The sequence below is a fragment of the Mercenaria mercenaria genome, chromosome 2, assembly GCF_021730395.1.
Source record: "Mercenaria mercenaria strain notata chromosome 2, MADL_Memer_1, whole genome shotgun sequence".
Classification (NCBI taxonomy): Eukaryota; Metazoa; Mollusca; class Bivalvia; order Venerida; family Veneridae; genus Mercenaria; species Mercenaria mercenaria.
Genome location: NC_069362.1, coordinates 110,552,898 through 110,569,367, shown reverse-complemented (window position 1 = coordinate 110,569,367; position 16,470 = coordinate 110,552,898). Strand labels below are relative to the sequence as shown.

At 34.7% G+C, this 16,470-nt stretch overlaps 1 protein-coding gene across 1 annotated transcript in view; it reads left to right on the top strand.

Annotated features, from left to right (window-relative positions):
* The first annotated feature begins 11,786 nt into the window (after window positions 1–11,786).
* The window catches only part of LOC123564892 (uncharacterized), a 28,222-nt gene continuing 23,538 nt past the window's right edge, over window positions 11,787–16,470 (top strand). Inside the window, exons 1-3 of the mRNA XM_045358806.2 lie at window positions 11,787–11,819; window positions 12,197–12,356; window positions 16,193–16,332. The gene's annotated coding sequence lies outside the window, so the exon portion shown is untranslated. The remainder of the gene's footprint in view (window positions 11,820–12,196; window positions 12,357–16,192; window positions 16,333–16,470) is intronic.

The window sequence follows — 16,470 nt, the reverse complement described above, 5'->3', positions numbered from 1 at the left end:
TTTAACAAATAAAATAATACAACATAAAACATAAGGTAACACCATTATTAGAAGTAAATTTTGGGAGGTGTAAGCGTCTACTTAATCAAGGTTCGCTGTTTTAAAGGTAGATGTATACACTTTCAGTTACTATATGGAAGTCTTCATCTGATATAGAAAATTTGTCCTACCCTCATAGAAGATATAGCGCAATATCGGGCTGCCTAATAAACTTTTCTTTATCTAGTCAGTGTCAAGATATCACTTTTGCGGGAACTTTTGAAATCACTTATTTTATCAAAATTTTGCATTTAAATCATCACCATTGTATTGGAAATGTCTGAACTTGGAAAAAGAGTGGTCAAATCAAAGTTTTTATCCTGAAACAAAAACAAATATTGCTATTTTTCACTTTTACAGCACTTCAGCCGGAAATTTTGAAAACCATTTTTTCCGAATTTTTCATTGAAACTGTTAACATTGTATTGGAAATGTTCTAAGTTCTAACTAAGAAAATAAGTGGTAAAATCAAAAGTTTTATCCAGAAACAAAAGAGTTATTGCATTTTTTCAATTTTCCTCAAACTGAATTACACTAGCAAACGTCATATTATATGACGTCAAGTCTGCACGCTGTTGCTCTTTCCAACGACATTTTCCTAATTTTCTGAACAGGTAGGATAAATAGAATATTAGATTACTGTCTGAATAAATTTAAATTTATTAGGCTTCTTCAACTCGCCTAATAAATTTAAATTTATCAGACAGTAACCTAATATTCTCTATAGATCTTACACTCAAAAATACCAATAGAAGTGAAACCTTGTAATAAGCGTTTGTCAAACACACAATTTTCAGATTATTCATCCGTTCAAAATAGTCTTGGGACGAGTAACCTCCCTTTGGCAATGTGGTCAAATTTTACAAGTTCATGTCAGAATAATTACTTAACATTCACATTCAAAAGGTATAAAGACCAATAAAACTTTTGTATATTTAAGGATTAATTATGACGGAAAACTTCGATACAAACTTCACATTTCCTCGTTATCCTCGTGTCTTCAAACATTTTTATATATCAATTTCAGACAGCCTATAAACAAGAACAGTATTACTTCGTCAGAATTGTATGGCATCTAGGAATGTATCTGTTGTTTCCCTAGCAACTTCAATGTCATCGTCACAGTTTCCTTTCTTTAGCCATGGCCTTTTTCAACTGAATTAGGCATGCGATAAGTAGATACATGTATATCCCTCGCTTTCAAAATTATAACATATTAGCAATATGGAAAGATCACCAATATATTCCAATACTTATTTGAGTGAGTGAGTGAGTTGGGTTTTACGGCGAATCGACACAAAATGGTCATATATCGCCGAGAAGAAGTCATATTGCAAACGCCAACTGTAAAGCCTAAACATTGATGTAAAAATGTAAAGAATACCTAAAAACATCCATGTAAAAATGTAAAGAACACTATGAATAATGTAAAACATATCTAAAAGCATCCATGTAAAAATGTAAAGCATATCTAAAACAGTAATGTAAAAATGTATGTACGTGTGTGTTAAAATATCAGCTGCAAACATAATAATATTGCAAGATGTAAATAAAAATAAGAAGTGTTAGATCTTTTGATATATTCCTATCTGCTTTAAAAACGATAAAATATTTCCAACTGAAACGTTGTCAAATAATTCTCTCAAAGATTGAACGTCATAATATGTAATACTTATTTGAACTACTTCCCTGCTTATAATGACAATTCTTCTTTTCTGCTTTGATTTTTGATCAAATCTATCGTAACTGCAATTAGGCAAGCAATGTTTAAAACACACATAATATATGGAAATATTTCGATCACAATGTTTGTTTTTTGTTGGGTTTAGAATCACTCTGGCACAATTTAGATTATATGGTGACCTTTCCAGCTTTGGTGGAGGTGGAAGACCCCAGGTGGGGCCCTTCTGGGCATTATTTCAGGCATGGATGGACATCTCGGTAGAACCACCGACTCTCGTAAGCTAGCTGGATGACCTCACATGAAGAATTCTACATCTTAAGCGATGTTATCGAACTAACATTGGTGAGGTGCAAGTGATTCGAAGTCAGCGACCTTAACCACAACGGAGCCCCTTCAATCACATTGCTTTGGCCCGCTTAGATAAATCAATATCTAATTGATGTGATAATTGTGCATATACTGAAAACTAGCTAGCGTGTTACCAAACAAATAGTTTGACAGCTTTGTTCAGGTAACTCCTAAAAACCTAGAAAGTCTGTTCATGAAAGATAATGAAATATGCAACACCTCTGTGCGTTTATTGTTACAAATGATCACACACTTTTCATCAAAGGATGAACCTTCTGCTTCTATTGTTAAATCATAAATAGGTTTTTACTTTTTATAATTGTTGTTTTAACTTGATTATTGACATTCTTGATACATATCTGCTCATGTGTCTTTTAAAAATGTTCAAGTTTCACTTTAAAATTGGTTATTCTGAAATTGTCTTTTAAACCTTAACAACCCGTAACTTTAAACTTGAAGAGCAGTGTGATAGCCGTAAAATGTATCGACGTACCAGGACGTTGCACATTTCAATATTTTCCATTACTTGGCTGCGTTATTTGCTTTCAAAGGATCTCTTTCTATTTTTTTCAATGTAATAAAATCTAACAGACGATTTTTGAAACCAAAACATTTAACCACGAAATATAATAGCAGACTCGGTTTAATTCAGTTTGTTCATAAAAGGTAGTTGAAAGTGCAACACCCCTCACGCCCCTAGCACCGACTTTAAAGGAATTCTCTTACAAATATATTGAATGGACTGTATTATCCCAACGAACCGGACAGTATTACAACATAAAAACCAAAAAATAAAACAAAAAGAACTATTAGCAAAATACACAGCTGCGTACAATGTTCATGAATTTACTAGATACAGGACCATTTATATACGCACTTGAATTTGAACTATATAAATTATTATTTCTCTTACATATTTTTAACCATGAACTTTATTAACTTAGGAAAAGGAATTGATTAAAATTTCTCCGATTTGTAAGCATGTCAAGATGCATGACAATATTCCCTGAATTGTGTCAGAGTTGTGGCCTATTTTAACTTAAAAAACACTTTCCTTGAAATCCATAACTTTGAAACTTTATGAATTTCTTTAATCATTAGTAGATGGGTAAGTAAGCCGAGGTACGCCTTTTAGGATCTCAGTGTATAAATACCTTTTTTCAAATTGTTTAGATAGGGATCGGTTCACAATATCTTTTCATTTCTTTCAAATATGAGCTATATTTACTCATTAAAGAAAGCTATGCCTATCCGTCTCTTATAATTCTGTTAAGAATGGCATATGTATTTTCATAAGATTATTTTATGTTTTATTTAGTTATATACATGTCATGAGACGAAAGGAAACTATTTTCATTGAACTGAATTGTAAAATGATAGAGAATTCTGTGACATGGTCAGTACTAATAGTATTAGGAAATTGCAATTTGTAAGTTGTGCTATACAATGGCTTATATTTCTATTGTTTTAATGAAATTGTATAGTTGTATTTATAGGTTAATATTTGATAAATGTCAATGATAACATGCAATTTATTATATACCTTCTCCGCCTAATATATTATTGTATGTATATACTATACACTGTCTTGTTGTAAGTCCTCCTTATGCAATATTACAAAAATAAACTCAGTAATCTTATAATATAGTGCAATAGAGTTGCTTTACAAACAAATGTCGAGTTTAAAATCAGACATATCAAACAAAGGAAATAAACATGTCTTACCTTATTTAGTTTGTATAAAAATTTACAAGGCTGATATCGAACATAGCAAGAGATATTGATTTTCTTTTGTTTTCCATAATAGTGACAAAATTAGTGCCAGTCTTTACAGAATCTGATATTGTCTCAGAGAAGTGATGGTAATGTTGGACCTAGGATAATATAGACTGGCTATATTCACAACTTTAAAAACAAAAATTAAATGAATAATATCATAGTCAGAAGCTAGTCAACGTTAGATGTTGCAGGAAATTTTAAGAGAGGACCATGGATATGCATCACCTTAAGATGTTAATAATATGTGGTTACTTTATTCTTTCAGAATATTCATTAACTCAAATGCTGCCTCCAGAAATACTGCATAAGCATAACCATGGTAACTATGGTTATTATTACATTTTAAACACCAACTCCCCACAACTGCAAATCAAAGCTTATATGCTGTTATATGTCTGCTTAAAGATATATATAAAATAGTACCTTTTAATAACTGCCATGTGAATTTAATTATGGTATCATACCTAATATCTGATAATCATTCTAACAAATGGTTACTTTTTTCAGTCTAAATGCCTGAAGATTTAGATTTATCCAGACATCTCTGTTACAGCTATAAGTTGAACTTGGATATGAATTTTAGGCTGCTAATATACATGCATTTTAACAATACATTTTTGATAATACAGAATTTAAGTATTTCAAACATTTCCAGGCGGACACGCTCTGACCCACCTAACAGAAGGGGTTACCCCCTTCCGTACTTAACCCCACTAGGCTCGCCGATGCCGCCTTCATTCTTAACTGGTGCCGCTCCCCCTACCCAAATGAAATATTTTTGGAACCATGTCTGTTATACATACACTTTATATTCTTAAAACGATAACTGACATCTAACATATTAATGTACTGTTTTATAATCTCAAATCTCATAATGCAGCTTTAGCGAATATAAATAAATTCTGAATTGAGGGTTTGTTCGAATAGAAAGAAAATTGCTTCTAAAACTCTTTTCCACTGGCTTAAAATAACTCTACGTTTTATAAGAGATGTCTGAAAAGTATTTGTTGTGTTTTCGTGTTTTCATGTTGGCGGGGCGAAACGCAAAAACTCGACAAATAAGGTATTTGTCGTGTTTTCGTGCCGGTGAAGCGAAAACACGACAAATAAAGGGCGCCAACACGACATATTTATACCCGCCAATACGGAAACTCGACAGACAAATTTGTCGTGTTGGTTACCTCTAAACGTCGACTTTTCGCGTAAAATGTGTCGTGTTTTCGTGTTTTCGCCCCGCCGACACGTAAACTCGACAAATTAGGCATTTGTCGAGTTTTCGTGTTTTCGTGTTGTCGAGTTGTCGAGTTTTCATGTTGTCGTGTTTTCGTCCTGCCAACACGCCAACACGAAATGGCAGAAATCAGCCACCATACTTATACCATGAAATTTCCCCTACACAAACTGTTTAATCTATAACATTGTACTTTTGATTTGGTATAAAACAAATACCTTGTTCAAAATGATATAAATCAAATGCAAGAAACATAACCTGTCCTAATTTCATAACAAAGGTCATACCTGTTTTAAAGTAGTTTGATAATTTCCTACACAAATATTGTTGATAGGATGACTGTAACACAAACCTGTGGCAACAGTAACGGATATAGGCTAACAAAATGAGAGGTAGGCGAAATTCAAACTAATAAAATATTGCAGATATGTTCAATCTAGAATGCCCATGTTTTTCTTCTGAAAATTATCAAAAATATATAGGCCACTTTTCTACACACACTGTCCGTTGAACAACAGGATATATGCCACATACATCAACAATTACACTATCACTTGTGCAACAGTATAGAGGCCAATAAAGCTCACAATCACTGTGCAACAATATATACTTAAAATCTTCAAATCTACTAACGCAACTCTTAATGTTGCCATTATCTTAAATGTTGTCACAATAGCCTTGTTGTAGAGGGTCCGATCGAGTATGGGAGGTCACGGATTCGATACCCGGCCGCATCTCACCGAATACGTGAAAATGATACAGTAGCTCCCTTGATTGGCGGTGAGCATACCCTCCTGGCGAGGGATTCTCTGCCATTACATATTTTTTCTCATTTTATGATCACACTCCGTTTTTAAAAGGTCACAACACATAATACGTTTAAAGAATATTCTTGAGAGAAGTAGGTATAGTCACTACAGCGTTGTGTCTATTAATAAAGCTACATGCATACACATCCGGTCGTCTTCATCTGATGTAGAAATTGTCTCTAATACTGGAAAATAGCGAAAGAAATGAAATGAAATCTTGTAATAAATGCTTGTCAAACATACATAAATGTTAAATTCATCCATCCGTTAAAAAGTGTCTTGGAACGAGTTACCTCCCTTTTCGTAATGTTGGTCAAACTGCACAAATTCATGTCGAAATAATTATCTAACATTCACATTAAAAAGTGTATAGGCCAACAAAACTCTCGTATATTTAAGGATTAATTGAAATATATTTTCTTTCAATGACGGAAAACCGATACGAACTTCGCATTTCCTCGTTATCCTCATGACTTCAAACATATTCATTTATCAATATCAGCCAGTCTATAAACAAGAAAAACATTACTTCTTCAGAATTCATGGCCGGACCACTTTTTTGGCCGAGTACGATATCGTCCGTACCTTTTTTTTCGTAAAAAAAAAATTCCAGCTTTTGCTTAGATTAAAAGTGCCGAAATATTGCCTTGCTAATTATCCGCAACGAGAGGTATCTGTCATGATTGCCCGCGGGGTGTGAAAACTTCGGCACACTTCGTGTCAAAAGTATCGACCCTGCTTGATTGGATTAATCATAATTAAATGCTTATCTGATATATCTTTAATCCGGTATGATCTAAAGGGCGATTTTTTATAATCTACATTAATTGACTTGATGGGGAAAAAATAGTCGTAATATTACAATTGTGTTTTTCGTGGTATAATAAAACAAAATTAACCGAAAGCTAATTTCTTCTAATTATTTTGAATTATCTTAAATAATTGCTTTAAATCAAATAAAATGCCGACGTACATCTCAACTATAAAGTAATATAAACTTCGTTTCTATCGACTCTAAATTCTGAAACCGTATGCTTAACTTGTTGCTTAACGTATTGCTGCAAAATGGACATACCTGAAATTCCAAATCAACCTCATGTGTGTAGACGGCAAGTTGTCAAGTTCGAATCTTGATAAAGCCTTCATTATAAAATTGACTGAAAATCTTAATGGAAAATGCTTTCAAGATGCAAGGAAAACGTACTTACGGGCATCCCAAATCTTAAAATTTTCTCGGGGGAGACCCCCCCCCCCCCACACACACACCCCCCAAACCCCGCTTACGAGAGGGGGAAACCCCCTCTCTTGCTCTCCCCACTCTCCTGCCTTCGGCACTCGCGGAACGCCTTAGACGTCCCATGGCCGGACCACTTTTTCGAAGCCGGCGACGGCCCTGCATTGTATGGCATCTCGGAATGTATCAGTTGTTTCCCTAGCAATTTCAATGTCGTCGTCTCAGTTTCCTTTCTACAGTTATGGTCTTTTTCAGCTGAATGAGGGTGCAATAAGTTGATACATGTATATCCCTCTGTTCCAAAATCGTAACATAGGCAAAATTATATTTCCATACTTGCTTCCGCCCTGCTTATAATGACAATTCTTCTTTTCTGCTTTGATTTTCGATCAAAACTATCGTAACTGCTATTCGGCAAGCAATGTTTAAAACACACATAATATATGGAAACATTTCGATCAAAATGTTTGTTTTTGTTGGGTTAAGAGTCACTCTAACACAATTTAGGTCATATGGTAACTTTCCCAGCTTTGATGGAGGTGGAAGATCCCAGGTGCCATTCTGGGCATTATTTCAGGCATGGGCGGCCACCTGGGTAGAACCACTGACCTTTCGTAAGCCATCTGGATAGCTGCCTCACAGGAAGAATTCTACACCCTATAGCGGAGTATAGAATCCACATCGATGCGGAGCAAGTGATTCCAAGTCAGCGACCTTAAACACTCGGCCATGGCCCCTACAATCACACTGTTTTGGCCCACTTAAATAAAAACAATATCTAACTGATGTGCTTATTGTGCATTGTACTAAAACGAATTCATCTGTTGCGAGGTACTCTTGACTTGAAACAGGCTACCGTGTTAAGCATATAATGAAAACAAATGCTGGATGCTACTTCATGTAAAATGGGTTTGTACTACCCAAAAGAGAACAGAATTTCTAGTTTTACGTTTAGCTTTTTTATTCATGTATATGCGAATTATCATGTATTTATACAGCCGTATGAATTGAGAGACTTTAAATTGTTCTCGTAAAATCAAATCATCTTTTGCTTGTACTTAGTTTAGTCTTATAGTGATGTTATCCTGATGTTAAACGTTTTGCACGTTATTTCATTTTTAAGTCACCAGATGTTATTTCTTTCATCTGAATAAGTTTTCGGATGTGATTCAGATTAGTCGAACTTCACTTGCCTGTAAAAAAATCTTGATAATCAAGATTACAAAGTTAAATATATGGTTGATGTAATGTATTAAGACTTTTGGTCAGCAAGCTGCCCACTGCTATGATAAGCCCCGCCTACTGTAACTGCCTCTCTGATACCAATATAATTGTATGTTGTTGAATTTTAGAATTAGAATAGATTTAGTAACTATCAAAGTGACTTGTGTCTTTCTAGTCCAATGACTATACAAGATTATGTCATATAAGAACCCACATGAACATTACAGTTTTAGTATTTCAATTGATAATCACAAATTCGCTTCAGACAGCTAAGTTTTTAGTAAGGATACATTTCCGTTTAGTTAATTTATACTAATTTATTTTAGCTGTGTGATGAAACCTCTGGTGTCAAATGAGAAGGTATGATTATTCATGATCCTGACTTCTGAGCTGAGCGGCCGACACTTAAAGCACCAGACAACCGCTCCAAGTAGGTAGAACCAACTTTGAAACTTAGGCTGATTTTATATAAGAGCCTCATGTAAACCTTTAATATACCTTAATTTGATTTAAAACAGAAAAAAGTGGAAACAAAACATTTCATAACTTAACCGGGAAGAAGGAAGTACAAAAATTTTAGGTGTGTATTTATGCATTCAACGAAGGCCTGTACCTCTCAAAGCCATTCAATACAGTGTGTAATTGGAAGTAACCGAAAACAAGGTAAACAATTAGTAATCCTAAGCTAATTATGATAATAACATACTTTAATGTATTCTTTTATTTCTTAAGTTATTTAGCTTTTCAATTTTTAAGTACGATATAAGATTATGAGAGTCATTACTATGAGTGAAATAGCTAAGTTTAAATGATTGTGCATATTTACGGTTCCCGTAAAATGACATGTGAAACATTTTTTATTTCGTAAAACGAAATAACATTTCGTAAAACAAACGAATTATTATTTCGTAAAAACGAAATCTTATTACGTAAAAACGAATTATTATTTCGTAAAAACGGATTATTATTTCGTAAAAACGAAATGTTATTTCGTAAAACAGAAATGCTATAATAAGAGGATTCCGTAGAAACGAAATGTATTTCGTTAAAACGAAATGCTACTTCGTAAAAAACGCGAAATGGTTACGTACGATAGAACAAAGGCTTTCGCAATGAGCCTTATCGAGGGCGCCGGGCGGAACCGATATGCTGCTCCAATCTATATCGCCGAGATTAAAGTCTCCACCTAGTTTTATGATACAGTTTTTATATTAATATTATTTCCAATTTTAAGTAAAGAATTATTCAGTTGATCAAGTGCGTGTAGAGATGATTTTGGTTAACGATATATAGATCCGACAGGTATCTCTTTCTTTGTGTCAGTAGTGACCTTCAACCATTTCAGTTTACAATCAACGTCAAGACCGAGACATACCTCGCAATCGTATTAGGGTTTACTAAAGCAAGAACTCCGCCACCTCCCTTTTTTGGAGATAAGATACGATCTTTACGAAATACTTCGTAAATATGATTAATATATTATGTGAGAATAATTCCGCATCATTGAAAGAAGGATTCAAATGGGTTTCATTTCCTAGAATGATGTCCGGTTCAAGACTAAATTATATGAAATTGCCGGTCAAGATATTGAAAGAGGACGGGTTGATTTTGTTTTGTCGTTAGTTGGACCATAATACGATTAGGAAGAAGATAGGTCCGGGTCATCACTAAGTAAACTGCCCACGTGAGATGATACGTTCGAAATGTTCATACTGTTATCTATTATTTATGGGGGACGGACTCGGCTTGACAGGTGTAGATATATATTTGGGTTGTCAGCAGAGGAACGATCGAAGACATTAAACTGGTTTGTGCTTTCAAAAGATGAAATATCTAGACATTTGCTGTAGAGACGTTCGGGATTCAGCATTCAAGCAGATCCATGTTTGACTCGATTTGCCATGATACATACTATACAAACTGTCAGAAATGTTTGTACACTTGTTATGATACCAAATATCGCAACCACCGCATTGTAAAGCTTTTGCATTCCAAGCAACATTCTTGGCACATTCACCGCACGGATAACGGACTGGTCCAGGCTGTACCTCTACATCACCACACTGGATTAACAACATATACATCAAGAACAAGGAAGAATGTTTACAGTTTATTTTCATTTTGGGTAAAGTTACAGACCGAGTTTTGCTTTTCACAGCCAAGCTGGACTGAAAACTAATTAGATCACTTGTTCCATGATTTACAGATTAAGGTACGATGTCCGATGATGACAGTAAATGTTCAGGATAATAATGAGAGACACTATAAAGACAACGTAGGTAAAAAATGAAGACTATATCTTCGGAACTTCCGATTGTTGCGCGAGCAACTCTACGCTGAAATGGTGGGTGGGGAGATGGTAAAAATGTTTCATTCGAACTTCAGTGAAATAGAGAAATTCCTGTTCCGTGTATATTCAAATCGGTTTCTAAATGTTCCCGGTTGGGTATTCAATAGTAATATCGGGTAAATATAATAAATATCACCCATTTAAGATTAATAAAATATTAAGAAAATATTGAAAATATCGACACTACGAAGAAGACAAGATTTAACTCTGCGCATGTGCAATTCCTACATGTTTGTCTCTGTTTGTAATTACTGTTATTATTATTGCGTTGGTTTGTGTTAATTTGTACATATGCTAAGATGTTGCATATGTGTATACATTTACACACGCACCCTTTTTCCCAAGTGGAGTGATCTATTGGCGGCTGCATTTTTTTAAAGTGGCTTTTCCTTTTGTCCTTGTTTATTTGCACAAGTTTTATGTACACTCAAACTGGCAATATGGAATTTTTCTTTCAAAAATGCAACAAATTTGAGATAGCCTTTGTTTTAGACAGAAAGGCGATTCCCCTTGATACTTTTCTCATTGATGATTTTTAAAAATATTATTTAAAGAATATACTTACGTTACCAAAAATCTTTAAAAAAATGCGGATAAATGATTTACTTTGTTTTTTTCCTTTTTAAATGTAATTGTTTATACAGCTACTTTGTGTAGGGATATTGCAAACTGCATCTGCTTCGGAAATATGTGCCAGTTACATTTGAAATATTTTTTTCACTTTCGTTTCCCTTCGCAAGTAGATGACATTCACAGTTCAAGATGGTGGAAGCACCTACATCAATAATTTTTCATCACCAATGAAAACACACATTCATTTGCTTTGAAAAATGCTACTTATAAAATGATATCGTTTCCGTTTGCTATCAGGGCTGTCATTGTGCAGTTCATTAATGTTTCAAACCTAATAAGAATGAAATTTAATGTACGGGAGGATGTGGTCGGCCAGATTTGGTTAATTACCAACAATAAATATGTCTTGAGTACAAGCTGACGTGACCCCCAATAACTGTATAAAAATGTTTCTATAAAACTATTAAGAATTTCCCCAAAAAGCAGTTCATGACACCGATTCTTTCTACGATTTCAGATGCCAGTGATTCTGGAACTGTTCCTCATTGGTATGTATGGAGAACCTTATAGTTTCAAGATAAATGTCCATTTGATATAGTTGTCAACATGTTTCTCCACCACAATTCCTTGGATTTTTTTTACAATACAATACACTTTCGTTACCAGTGGTCGTACATATAAACGCCTTACGTCTATCAAATTCCTTTCTGGAGATAAATCAAAATTTACAGCTTGAAACTATTTCATGCGACTTTTTCGATACATATATATAGATGTTTATTCATACATTAAATGTACAAACAAGGAAAATAACTTCCTTTTTTTTTTAAATTAAAGAGAGCTAATAACACCTGTAATGTAACAATAAAACAAATTATTATGTGGCGCCATTTACTAAAATAAGAACAATAAGATTTTTTTGTAGTAACGTGTTTGGTTCAGTCCTCAAAAACTGAAGTTGTTTGTGACAAGAATGCAACATTACAAGACTGGAATACATGTTTCAGCGTCTATGAGATGCAATTGCAATATCTTTATGACACTAAATTCGACGACGAATATAAATGGAAGAAGATATGCAAAAGGTAGTGTTTATCTGTCTGTTGAAAAAACATTGCAAAAGATAAAAATGAATTAATAAGTGTTATCGCGTGGAGCGGCAATTTTCCTTTGATCATTACAACACAATAACATAGTAATATACAATTAAGACAAAAACTGTGCTGATAGATAACAAACCTGTTTTGTTATATATATGCACGCTTTCTCTTCGTGCTTTAGCATTATGGGCTATCATAAACATGTTTTGTTAATTGTGCTCCACGGTACCTAAAAGGAGCCAGCCATAAACATTTTGATATCAAGTATTTGTTTTGAGAGAGTTAACAACATTTTATTACATAGATATTTTTGAAGCTGATCAATTGGCAACTTAATTGAAATAATGCGCAAAAGCTGTTGTTATTCTACTGTACACCAATGAAAACATCTGAACTTAAAGAAGCACTTTCGGTGAAGCACGTAGAAAGCGGGAAAGCCAGATAATGGTATTTATGTGCATATGATATTTATTCCCAGGAAAGAATAATTTGAAATGTTTATTTTCTGCTAATTTATTTAGTTTGAACCCCCTGGAGTCTGCTTCCTGGAGAAACCAGTACTGGTGTCATATGAGAAGGCGGGGACGTGATCCCAGTGGGGCTCGAAACCATGACCCTTCGGGTTGAGCGGCCGACATCTTAACCACTAAACTTCTGCTCCCCTTTCTTTCAATAATTAGAAAAAAGAACAGGAATGGGAAAGAGGAAAAAGAAGGAAAAACTATAATGTTTGTAAATGTGTAAAAGAAACTAGTAGTAGTTAAGGCAAGGAGGGTTCTGTTCAGATAGTCAAAATGTGTTTTATTTCTACACCCGCGGTCTTTATTCAAAGATTAACATGAAGTGAAAAGGTTTAATTTCCATATAAATTAGTGGTCTGTAAAGTCAGATGGGTTACGTTTAACTGTGGTTTCCAATAAAAAGAAATATCAGTCTTATCTCTAGGTGGTTTTTATTTACAGGCTTAGATAAACTGAATAAAAAAAATAAAATGTAAATAAACCTTTTAGAGATGAAGTCATATATAAAACTTGTCTTCTTTGGAATTAACACCTGAGCCTTTGAAACATGAGTCTACAGCAATTTTGATATGATAACAATAATGTGGAAGAACTAAACGTGCGTGTAAATAACGTGTAAGTCATAACAAAAACACAACTACTTGTTCTTCTACAAAGCGGTGATGGTATCAGGTTTGTCTTAAACACTATTGAACGTTTATGGCAAGCCAATTGTCCAATAATTACATGAACCCCAGTTCACGGTCGAAAAACTAGGATTAACGATCGATAAACTAGGTTTTTCGAACGTAAAACTAGGTTTTTCAAATACTAACCTATATTTTCGGGTGAAAACATCAGATACCGGGCGTAAACTATAGTTTACGCTCGTGAACCCGGGTTTACGTTCGATAAACTAGGTTTCTCGATTGAACTATGAATTTCGGTCGTTATCCTATGTTTACGACCGTAAACTTGGGTTTACGAACGTGAACCTACGTTTACGAGCGTGAACTATGGTTTACGACGTTACCCTATGTTTTCGCTCGAAAAAATAGGTTAGTATTTGAAAAACCTGGTTTATCGAACGTAAACCTAAGTTCACGCTCGTAAACCCAAGTTCACGTTTGTAAACATAGGTTCACGCTCGAAAATATAGGTTCAGGTCCGTAAACTATGATTCACGGTCGTAAACATAGGTTCACATCCGTAAACATAGGTTCATGGTCGCAAACCCATGTTCACGCCCGAAATTCAGTGTTGATTCTATAATCCTAATATATCGACCGTAAACTATGGTTAACGTTTGATAAACTAGGTTTCTTGATTGAATTATGAGTTTCGGTCGTTATCCTATGTTTACGATCGTTATCCTATGTTTACGCTCGTAAACCCCGGTTCACGCTCGTAAACAAAAGTTTACGAACGTGAACCTATGTTTACGACCGTGAACTGGGGTTTACAATCCTGAACCTATATTTACGAGCTATGGTTTACGGCATTATCCTATGTTTTCGCTCGAAAATATAGGTTAGTATTCGAAAAACCTAGTTTTACGTTCGAAAAACCTAGTTTATCGATCGTTAATCCTAGTTTTTCGAGCGTGAACCTAGGTTTACGGCCGTGAACTACAGTTTACCTTCGTAAAACCGTGTTTATCGATTTGTAACTATATGGCAAGCCAATTGTCCAATAATTACGTGAACCCTAGTAAATATAGGTTCACGACCGTAAACCTAGGTTTACGGCCGAAATTGATAGTTGATTTCATAATCCTAGTATATCAATCGTAAACCATGGTTTACGTTCGATAAACTAGGTTTCTCGATTGAACTATGAATTTCGGTCGTTATCCTATATTTACGACCGTAAACTTGAGTTTACGAACGTGAACCTACGTTACGAGCGTGAACTATGGTTTACGACGTTATCCTGTGTTTTCGCTCGAAAAAATAGGTTAGTATTTGAAAAACCTGGTTTTACGTTTGAAAAACCTGGTTTATCGAACGTAAACCTAAGTTCACACTCGTAAACCCAAGTTCACGTTCGTAAACATAGGTTCACGCTCGAAAATATAGGTTCTGGTCCGTAAACTATGGTTCACGGTCGTAAACATAGGTTCATGGCCGTAAACCCATGTTCACGCCCGAAATTCATTGTTGATTCTATAATCCTAATATATCGACCGTAAACTATGGTTTACGTTTGATAAACTAGGTTTCTCGATTGAACTATGAGTTTCGGTCGTTATCCTATGTTTACGGTCGTTATCCTATGTTTACGGTCGTAAACCCCGGTTCACGCTCGTAAACCATAGTTTACGAACGTGAACCTATGTTTACGACCGTGAACTGGGGTTTACAATCGTGAACCTACATTTACGAGCGTGAACTATGGTTCACGGCGTTATCCTATGTTTTCGCTCGAAAATATAGGTTAGTATTCGAAAAACCTAGTTTTACGTTCGAAAAACCTAGTTTATCGATCGTTAATCCTAGTTTTTCGACCGTGAACTAGGGTTCACGTAATTATTGGACAATTGGCTTGCCATATACGTTGACCACGATTTCAACATTTGTCTTTACTCTGTTGTTATTATGTATGAAGTATATATTAAATGGTGCATCATTTTATATAAACTCCTAACATAAAGTGACGTTCAAGGGTTAATCCCCAGAAATACCCACCTATTTGTGGAAAACAATTTCCTAAACAAAACCAAAACAGCTGAAATCAGGTAGAATCAAAAAGGTCAGCAAATTATTAAGACACGTGCATTATATTTTCAGATTGTCAGCAAATTATTCTTTCATGAAGCTAGTTAATGCAATAACACTATGTTAACATCGGATAATTCCCCTTTTCTAACTAAAAATTTAAGCAGTGACATAGAAGTCCATAGAAATCTTAATTCTGACAGCAGTACCCTCTTCCTTCAAGCAGGGCAATCATTTTTTACTAGATTAACACTTAGTCAGCATTTTACCTTGGAATGATGGCAAACGCCTAAACATTCACGCTAATACTCGGTCAGCAGTTGTTTCATATAGATTTAAAACAAATACATCAAAACCCAGTGCACCTTTGCCAGAAATGGGGTAAAGAAAATTCGTTATCCATAGTACATTTGTTTAAACAGCCGCACTTTGTCAATTTAGATACCATAATTAGGTATCTGTTTTATGAAATCGCACGAGCAGAAATGTCAGCCATTCAGCTGAGTGTTTCAGCAGAGCAAATTATACTGCGCTTTTACAATGAAATTCAATGGTACGATTATAATAAAGTTAAATTTGGCATAAAACTTTTCTTTTCTTTTAGTTCAGAATGCCTCATACAGTGCGTGACTGACGTTATGAGTGATTGTGTAAAAACTAAAGAAGTTCTGGATGGTGGTTTTGCTGAATATGATGCTGACAAGGTTAAGTTGTACTACAGGTTCGCTTGTTCAGAAATATCACGTAAGTTTAATGCTTAAAGATTATAAGATTCTTTTACTAGTTGTATGTGTAGATGGGAATATCTTGCTCGAGGGTAACTGTTTAGGCGGTAACGAGGCTCCGCCGAGTTACCGCGTAAACAGTTTCCCGAGAGCAGAT